At 39.7% G+C, this 10,451-nt stretch overlaps 1 pseudogene; it reads right to left on the bottom strand.

Annotated features, from left to right (window-relative positions):
• Nucleotides 1-3,951: 3,951 nt before the first annotated feature.
• On the bottom strand, nucleotides 3,952-5,625 carry LOC149816062 (transcription factor bHLH30 pseudogene; annotated as a pseudogene).
• Between the last annotated feature and the right edge of the window lie 4,826 nt (nucleotides 5,626-10,451).

Raw genomic sequence — 10,451 nt, 5'->3', positions numbered from 1 at the left:
AGGATTTTACAATCATTTCTAACCTGCATTTTAACATTTTGAATAAAAACATCTAAAAGCTTACACCACCCTTTCCATATACTTGAACCATTACCTCATATATAGTCTGAAGTTCATTGCCAAGGTCGGCTATGAATACCGTATTTAGCTTTCAGAACTTCAATCCAGCGTTTTTCCTTTAGTGACCACATCACAACCCTGACCCTTGGATGGCCCTAATTTTGGTACTCAGGTCAATTTTTGGATTTTGGATGTGAAGTGCTTGTTGGAAGCTTATTGTACCTGCTGGAGGTATGACCTGCTGCATGTCTTCCTGCGAGAGCTAACAACCCTGTACTGCTCTGTGGAGCTTACTTAACTTAGGAGTCACATGACCTTGGAGATATGTGGGACCCTCCCCACTATCACCAATAGTCCAAGTGCATGTGTGTGAGACGGTGATAAGAGCCTTTCACTTTCAATTCTTCTAATTAATTCTGGGTTCTACACAACATGAGCTACCAATTAATGGATTTGATATCTTGAAATTAGTGGCATGATGTGAGTAGAGTTTCACGGCCGTTCGCCACTGACGCTTACCCTCCTCTTTTATCAAGGCTTAGGACTAACACCAGTAGGGTCAAAAACCCCTTAATAGATGATGACTTAATTATAATGTATTTCATGGCCTTTCAAGAACATCAAATATCGAGCTACATGTGGAATAGTAATGAGTCTGTTCCTTCAGTTAGCTAGCATAGACTAGAAAGGTTTCAAGCAATCCAACTGCCTCACTTAGCATAAGGCCAACTACTAAGAGTCGAGACTCGAAATGCAGCTGCATTCATGTACATGCACACACACACACACACACACACACACACAATTAGAGTTAAATGAATGCAGAACATGCCACACCATCAAGTAGAAAATCCTTGCTGAAGGTGTTCTCTATACAGATATGTTTACCGAATTTCGTTTTTACTAGAAAGGCTGCCTTGAAACAAAACTCAATTAGATGGGTACATCATACGATTGTGTTATTAAAAAATGTCAAAATCTAACGATATTGCAATCTAAAGCAAGTTTTTTGCTAAATAAATTGTGATCACATCTGTAGAGTTTGATTCATGATGCATTCATTGGATTGTTAGAAAATTATTGGGGTTTACTAGCTACATGGTATGTTTCTGCAATTACCAGATGTGAACCCGAGTCTCCAGGAAAAAAGGATTGCGCAACCATGTTCATCATGTTGAAGGCTTATATCAAGATCCAAGCAGTCAGCAATAACACACCACGAGTAAAACCCAACCTCTAAATACATGACATGGTTGATAGAGCACAAATATTTGCTTTAACCTGACATGAGGACTAGGAGCACCCCACAACAATGTCCTGTCAATTTTAGAAGCAAATGGAGATAACAACTGGCACTATCCTTAGTATTGCCTATGGGTGCTTGGAACTTTGAACACCACTATACCTTGTTAAAATTTGTAAGGGTGAGGAGGAAACACATCCGATCATCTCAAGCAGAATTTGCTGAATTTCCAGCCCTAGATCACTTACACCTTAAAACAAAAAGATGGAGAAGATAAATAAAACGAGGAACTAGTGCAACTATTAAGGCTAGTTACACCCTAAGATCTCACAGAAGGGGTCAAATGTGATAGCTGATCAGTATGTCACATTAGCTTAGTTGAGGATCTAAGCTAAGTCAGGATGTTATATATATATATATATATAATGAAGACCTAGGCCCCCTTTTTTGTTAGGTCTCATTAGGCCCCTTCAAAAATCATAGTTTTAAGTATGTTTTCTCAAGTCTAATACCGCAGATGTGATTTATATGTTTTGTTTAGTAGGAACCGACTTTTGGAATGCCAGAATCTGACATATATACAGTTTTTTCCGGTGATACAAAAACATTGGCTATGAAAGTACCATTTTTTCCCGGCTCATAAAAATATGATTTTTCGTCTAAAAAACATGATCCAAGAATCGCTTCGCACTAAAATGATCATGTTAAACACATCTAATGGTTCAGATCTATCATAAAACACTTAAAACCTATGAGGCAGAACGGGCAGAACAAGAAATGGGGCCTAATATATATGTGTGTGTGTGTGTGTGTGTGTAAACTCTAGAATTTAAGGGCTTACATTGAAATCTTGAATTGTAGTCAAATGCGACTTATGAGAAACAACGGCCACACCATCCGCTGTTTTCATGAAGGTTGAAATGTTCATGTCTCTAAACCCCATCCTTGTAGGCAATTCCTAGACTTTTTTACTGTGAACTTTCTGTCGAGAATAGAAAAAAAAGTTTTACTGCGAACTTCTTTCTGCATCTATATGACGGGATCATATCTTTGACATCCTTTGGAAGCATTCACTCATTATTAGGAAGTTCACCACAAGTGGGAAGGTTTTGGTTGAATTGAAGCTAGAATTTTCAGCATTTCCATTATACTTATATATGATGAATTGACATGAATATACAAGAGAAACACTACTACCGCAACAGTCAAAATGAGCAAGAATGTATCTAATGTGGGTCTTAATGCTGTCCCATCAAAATAGCCTAATGCATGGCGCAAGGTTTTGGTTGATTTGAAGCTAGAATTTTCATCATTTCCATCGTACCAATATATGAAGAATTGACATGAATGTACAAGAGAAACACTACTACCGAAACAGTCAAAATGAGCAAGCATGTATCTAGTATGGGTCTTAATGCTGTCCCATCAACATAGCGTAATGCATGGTGTAATAGTCTATGTACAACAATGCTACTAGCTTCGTGTCTTTTTATTTTTAAGAAAAAAAGGCAGGAAGCTAGGAGAATTATTGATATATGTAGAATAATGCTACTAGCTTCCTGTCATTCTTGATATATGGGATCTATAGCATGAATGAACTTGGTCTTCGTACGGAGCTCATAGTTCGACACCTCTAACCCTAGAAAAAGAAATCTAAACCTAACCGGGCACAATGCTATCTAGTTTCACATTCCCATTTCTTGCCCACAAGCTAGGCAACTTTTATTGACACAAACCCCAGCTCGCAGAGCTACATATGAAGGGTACAACTCAAGCCTGTCGCCCCCATACCTTTTCCATGCAACCATATGTAGGTACATATGATATATCTCCGAGGGCACAACAGTTCCTATTGGTGCGACTGCTAGGGCACTCCCCTAATCATTATCTAGTCCTCCCGTTTTAGTGGGTGTCATAATGAAGGCTCTTGATGCCTAGACACGAGCTATCTTCCTATACTATCTCAGAGACAGAGAGTCACCATCGAGAAAACATGCGTACTGCGTATTTAGATCAGTAGATCGTGTAGGTATCAATCCTCGTTATCCAAATATGGTCTTTACCTGTGATCACGTAAAAGATATGGGCAGCCTGATGCATCCCCTGGCGAGAATCCTCTGGATATACATCAGCATGCAACCTCTATGCCAAATATACATACCACACCACCTATGAGCCCTATCCTCCACTCTGTCATCACATCAAAATGAACCCATGATACAAATTATAAATTCAAGTAGTTTCTTTCAAAAAAAATATAAATTCAAGTAGTTACTAAGATTAACAGCATTTGAAAAGCCATCAAACACTTATATATATATATATATATATATATATATATATGATATCATTTCATTCATAAAAATAACATCTGCAAACTCCATATATAGTTACTACCACAAACCCTATAGTCCACACCACTCTACTAAGAACAACACATAAAATAATAAACCCCGTAAACCTAAATACAAACCCCAACAAACATTTGTTTCGTATCGATTCACTCGACATGAAAATCACACAAAAAGTTAAAGGAAAAGAAATTAAAACAAACTTACCAACAATCAAATCCAAACCTGCGAAGGTGAAAAGAAACAAAAAGCACTTTGCTCTTCCCTTCTTTCATATAATTCTTTTTTTTGGGGGGGTTAATTTAGATGGGACCTCTGATCCAGCATTGCGAGATTGGTACGTTGCCTCTTAACGCTCGCAGAAGAAGAGTCATCAGAAACTTGACGTTCCATTACCGCTTTGAGCGCCTCCTGAATGCACCCTACGGAAGGGCTGCCGTTAGCCGAGGAGTTCTCGTCGTTGGGGTCACCTTCATCGCCGGTGACCACCAAGACGTTCCTCACGCGGCCCCCCAACGTCGTGATCTCGGCTTTGAGAGTGCGAAGACGAAGGGATTTGAGCGCCTTGATGAGGTCCGATAGGAGATCGGATCGATCCTCACAGCAGATCGATGCTTTGATGACCAACTTGCCATCTGCACCCGACTCGTCGGGATCAACCGTCAACTCATCGGTCTCTGTAGGGACGGGGCTCGTCTCGGCAATCTCGGACGTCTGGCGCTTCAACTCCTTGACGTGCTGTATCACCTCCGCTAGCAACGATGCTTTGTCCGTCTGAAATCCCAACCAATAAATTACAAATCAAAACTTTTATTCTATAGAGAGAGAGAAAAGGGGTGTTTGGGATGATCATTGCAGATGGAAGAAATGTAGAAGACAAAATGTCTGAAAACACAGTGAGAATGAATGCTTTTGTCGTGGACTGTCAGTTTTACTCGGTATTAGATGGGAATTTCAGGCCTGCATGCATGCTGAAGGTAGTGAGAGACAACAATTGTATATAAAGAACTGACCGACACTGCCTTTCTTTCTTCTCCACCCAACATTCTTTTCCTCCTCCGAAGTTTCTTTTTTTTTCCAGCTGGTTTGGTTTCTCTTTTTCATATCAACCTGATGGTACTACACAAAAGCATCACAGAGCTCCATGCAACTCAAAAAACTTCCCATCCATTTCTCGGAACTCTCATAACCAAAATGATACAATAACAAAGAAGGAATGTGAAAAACTGCACAATAGTACTATTCCGATCAACACCACCTCTGTTGTCAAAACCCTAGCTAACCACTGTGAAATCCACAAAGGGTGGTCGATACTCGATACGTATGTGTATATCATTTCAACGAATTCATATCTTGAACAAAATCTTAGAGAAATTAGGTAATGATCGTAGGAAAGATATCTAATTTTTCTTGTTATTATCTTTATATGGGAGACCCTACTTTTGTGGTATTGGGGAGGAGGGTCCGAAGCTTGTCGAGATGCCCATTGATGCGTCCTCGCCTCCTGCGTTCGGCCTCGCTGTGGTTCTTGGACGCAGCGAGGGCCTTAGCGTCCATGATCTCTTGCGCGGTGAGCTTCGACATGTCGGGGTGAAGGCCAAACGAGGGAGACGAGCCAAGGACGCCGCAACCCAGATGGTCGAATCCGCCGTAGATGCCGCCGGAGAAGAGATCCGGTCTCTCGAAGCCGAACTGCAGGCCGAGACGATGGTATCCCCCGAATAGCGAGGAAGGAGAGGAAGAAGAAGGCCGTGCTCCCAAGAAAGTATCATGGTCCCTGGCCGGAACCGGCGAGAAATGGAGGGGGTTGGCCGGGATCGTCCAGGGGAAGAAGGTAGACGACTCGGGGAGTGACGGAAACCCTCCCCCACCATACGTTACTGCCGGATTCAGATTGATCACGTCGTTGAACTCGGAGTACACCGGAGTATTCTGTGAGCCCTCGCCAGGATTCTCTATCTTGCCACACATCTCTCTCTCTTTCTCAATAAAGGTCAAGGGAAAGGAATTTGATTTTCTTCTTCTCTTGAGCTAAAACAAGGTGGCTATCTCTAATGCTTAACTATTACTAGTATATATACATGCATCTGTGTGTGGAGAGGGAGAGATGGGGTTGTGCAAGCGATCATATAGAGAACTGGTTGGTTGGTAATGGTCTCTCGTAGAGCCAAAGACTTCTTTGACTTGCAACGCTTTCTGCCACAGTCTTTGTACTTTCCACTTTTTATCACCTACGCTTTTTTCTGGCTGTTTACTCATTTTCCTTCTTCCCACGGCATTCTTTTGCGGCCTTTCCTTTTTAATTTTTTGGGTGACTTTTTTTTTTTTTACTTCATCTTGTGTTTGAGGTATGGTATGTATGCAAATAAACAATTACTCTGGCGTAACAGGCACAGCCAACAGACCGACCAAGACGCACAGAGGAGAGAGAGAGGGGGGGGGGGGAAGAATAGGTGTACCTTGGTCAAGGGCACGTTCTTCGTTTCCCAATTCCATGCCTCTGCTTCCCAAAAATGATGTAATCATTGTATCTTGGAACGCACTCCTCCATCCCTCCATCACCAGGGTTTCAGACTCTATTATCTTTATTGTCCTTTTTAATATAATCTCTCTCTCTCTCTCTCTCTCGGTTGGATGCATGACTCACGCACACGCACATACATGATCCCACACACGAACTAGGTCCCCACTGGCTCACTTACTGTTTTTATTGAGTTTTATGGTTTGTGGTTGGAAGTAACATAACGTAGGGTGGCGGTTCTTTAAAGGTTTTTCTCCTGAAAAGATTTGGTGATAGCGCCACCACCAAATAAGTATCGGCCCTGTGATGTCATGGGCGCAGCATCTTTGCGACAGGAGACATTGCCATTAATGCTTCACAAAACCTTCATTAATATCTCGCCGCCTCCCCTCCTCACCTCATTTTGCTCCTGTGTCCCAGATCCCTGCTGTTCCTCTAGCACCGTAGGTCCTTGACGAACCGAGCAACGTCTCTGGAAGCGCCATTTCCCCGGCCTAGCTGTGGATTTTGGTGAGTCGAGTGTGACTTGACTCAGCTTCCCTTTTAAAAGCCTGGTTAATGATTTGTACTTGAGCCCCAATCATGTTGGGTGATATTGTTGCACCGACCATAGTAACCCCCAACATGTATCTCGAGATGGTTGTGGTCTAGGTGATCATCTTTACATCCAATGCCCAAACACCAACATGCTGGATCGAGCTGAGTCGTGGTTTCATCCAAATTTTCAATAAATGCATGGTTAGGCAAGAACCAAGGGGCACTAGTCACCCTCTCTACTGAATAGTCATCCATACTATACCTGCACACATTTTGATTAATCTTCCTGCGACGACATTTGCACATTTAGATTCTACTACCGAATAAAAAAAGAAAAAGATGGTATGCTACTGCCATACTATCAAAAGATGAACTTCCAACCATCGAATGTGTCAGGTGATAGGAATATCATTGGGTCATCCTACCCATCCAAAGTTCAAGTTTGCTAGGTTTGCCACAAAGTCACCTTCCTCAGACAAGCTTCTCTACCAAAAGGTCTCCATCAACCAACCAACCTGGATCTACTGATAACTCGTTTCATATGCGTGCACAAACAATCACATGGCAGCATTTCATGGGGCCAAAAGAACAGAACTTCAATCTAGCTTGTCATGTGCAATGACCAAAAGAAAAAAAACTAGCACTAACAATTGAATGATGACGCATGTCCATTGACAGCAATGAGGCAAACGTAAGCACTTCTTATCCTTCTCTAAGGTCGCGTTTGGCGCCCTGTCCTGGACCCAAGAAGGTCTTTCAGAAAGTGGGTCCCACGTTTTCTAGAGGGAAAGGAATTTAGAAGCCTTAAGTAAAACTTTCTTCCCAGCTGTAACGGTAATTCACGACTGAGATTACAGGAAGGAGAAAAAAGCTATTTCCCGTACGAAGGAGCAGGATTAGAGTTTTTTCATCGTCGAGATAGTAAGGTAATAACGAGATTGAACACTGTCCAAGCTCATTCCCGTTAATTACCCGTATGCCACATAAAAATGTGGCATTAGGGTTACTTTCATGATGTTTCTCGTGTCTTGCTTGTGTGAACACCATTGACCGCAACCCCACCATTGTCTTCCCTGTGTAAACACTATCGTGGTCTCCTCAACACTTCACCATCGACAGCAGGGTGAGCTTCATACTCTCTCTCTCTCTCTCTCTCTCTCTATATATATATATATATATATATATATATATATATATATATATATATGGTTATGGGGGTTTTCCTTATTTTGTTTGGGGTTTTTTTTAGGTGAAGATGTTTCGTTTTGATCTAGGTTTTTCTTTATTTGGGATTTTTCTTTGTTTGTGCTCTTTTGGTAGCTTTGTTTTGAATTTCTTGGTACTCGGCAATTTTTTTTCTTTTGTTTTTGTCCTTATTGATCTGTTAATAATCGCTTTTTGAATCCAATCGGTTTTCCAAAAAAAGTCTGAATCTGTCTGTTTTGAATCTATCTAAATATATATTGATGAATTAAGAGCTTGATTTGACCTACTGTTTATTTTTAATATGTCCTATGCGAAAACCAGTCTTGAACACGTTTTAGTGATTGAGGTTATCATCCTCTTGTGATGAGATTTATCAGGCAAAATTGGGTTATCATATTTTGGTCTGAAATGATCTGTTTCCACAGAAGTATCCATCTTGGCATCTCAAGAGAAAGTTTTTGGAAGGATGTTTAAGAGAAAATTGCAATTAAAATTAACTCTTCAGATGGTTTTAATTTAGCATTTGCAGGAAGGCTTACTGATGTAGAGCATCCAGATGATCAGCGTATTGAAAGACTTGTTGGATGCCAACTCTCCAGACCTAATTTGGGATATGATACCCAACAATATCTATTTTTTTTTTACCCATTCGGGTTCAAATGGATCTTCGAAGTAACTTTTTCATTTTGGCACATCTCAATTTCTGAGAATTTTGTTTTTAACTTCTCAAAAATTACCTTATATAGCGATTTCATTTTTTGTGTATAATAGAATCAATTCTGTATTTTTTTAGGTACCGGATCTTACAGATCTGGAAAGTTCTGGTATCCAGTAGGATTATTTTAGAGCACTAGAGAGTGTATGGGGTATCGAGGTAGATTTTTATTTTTTTTAACAATTTTATTTTTGCTCTAAAATGGTTCAAGATCCATTTGCATGAATTAGATCTTGTACTAGATCCAATTCATCTTAAATGAATCCATATTGGCCCCTCCATGGTTGGACCAATATAGACCCTATCTGAACTTGTTTGACCAAAATCAAGAGAAGTGCAGCTTGACTTTCTATTGGTGCATATGGAAATAGACTTAAAGTCTCTCTAATCCCAAGTCACTTTCAAGGTGGCCAATAAGAGGGTACCTCCTTCTTGACCATCTAAAAGAAAGTATTTCAAATTTAGCCTTCTCATTAGCCACTAAAGAGGTAACCTTCAACATGGCCAATGAGAGGTCATGCTACCTTTCTTCCTCCCTTAAAAGAGTCCAAAAAAAAGGAGGGGATTCTCTCATTGCAAAAAGAGTTTGTTGAAGAAAAAACATGGTAGATCTTCCCTAATTGTCTCCTACAATGGGATGTTTTGTTGAAGCTTGTTGCAACCAGGTCGTAGTGCAGACCATATCTCCAACTGAGCGTGAACCAGAGCTGCAAGTGAACCATTCGTGTATCTATAGTTGTCAAAAATGTATACCAACTGTTGTAGTTACTTCCTTATCTGTGGTGCCCTTGCTGAGTTGGAAGAGAGTAGATTTTTTATTGTTTGTATTTGTGTGAATCTTGATACTTTATTGGAACTTTACCTTGTGACTTCTAATCGAGTCTACTTAAACTTGCCTTAATTTGAATTAGTTGTATATCTTTTTTTATTTAAGAGGTTACCTTTTAAGCATTGGTTTCTGAATATAATTTTTTTTCTATTTTATTTAGTATTTGTGGCTTATTTCTAATCTTTAGTCTCATCAGAGTTGGGATAAGGTAAAAGCGATTTAGCATTGAAGAATATACTTTAGAAGTGTCTGTGTGTGCAGGTTGACAAACAAACCCCTAATATTAAAATTTAGATTAAACTAAATGTGTTGTTGAATCGTGTAACACCGTTCGGTTCTGTAACTATCTGTGTATCACACATAGTTGCGCTAATTAAATCATAATTTTTAATCTATTTTATGAAAATTAGCGTATGATAGCTTGTTGAAAAGCTAACATCTATGGAAACAACTTATATGTTTAAAAAAAATTCTAATTCAATTATTTTGGCTGTCAAAACTGGTCAAAAATTGAGAAAAATAGTCATTCAGGTAACTATGAGGACTATAACAGTTTGACCCCTTGTTTGGTTCGTATAAGAGTCATTCAAACTCTGATTCAAGTGATTTTTGTTGCTCTGATTTGATAACTATTTTTTCTACAATTTTTATGTTAAACAAATTTGTTGAATCAATTGTCTTCATGGTCAAAAGTATCTTAGAATGGACAGAACAGTCCCACAAGTGACTATACAAAACTTTACTAGTTTGTTGTCTTGCTTAGGTCGTATATGAGTCTATCAATGTCCAATTTGAGTAATTTTAGTTTTTATGATTTTAAAACTAAATTTTCTACAACTTTGATTTTTGGGTCATTGACTGAATCTATAAAAAACAGTCCTATTTTAACCTGTTCATACTGGACAGTTATAGCAGACCCACCTGTGAACACCGACCTATTGGTCTGGTGTATGGTTCATATCTCGACCATCAGTGCTCGTATTTATAAG

Source organism: Nuphar pumila, chromosome 14, assembly GCF_984573655.1.
Source record: "Nuphar pumila chromosome 14, dmNupPumi1.hap1.1, whole genome shotgun sequence".
Lineage (NCBI taxonomy): Eukaryota > Viridiplantae > Streptophyta > Magnoliopsida > Nymphaeales > Nymphaeaceae > Nuphar > Nuphar pumila.
Note: the sequence above shows the minus strand (reverse complement) of the source record. Positions and strands in the feature narration are given on the sequence as shown.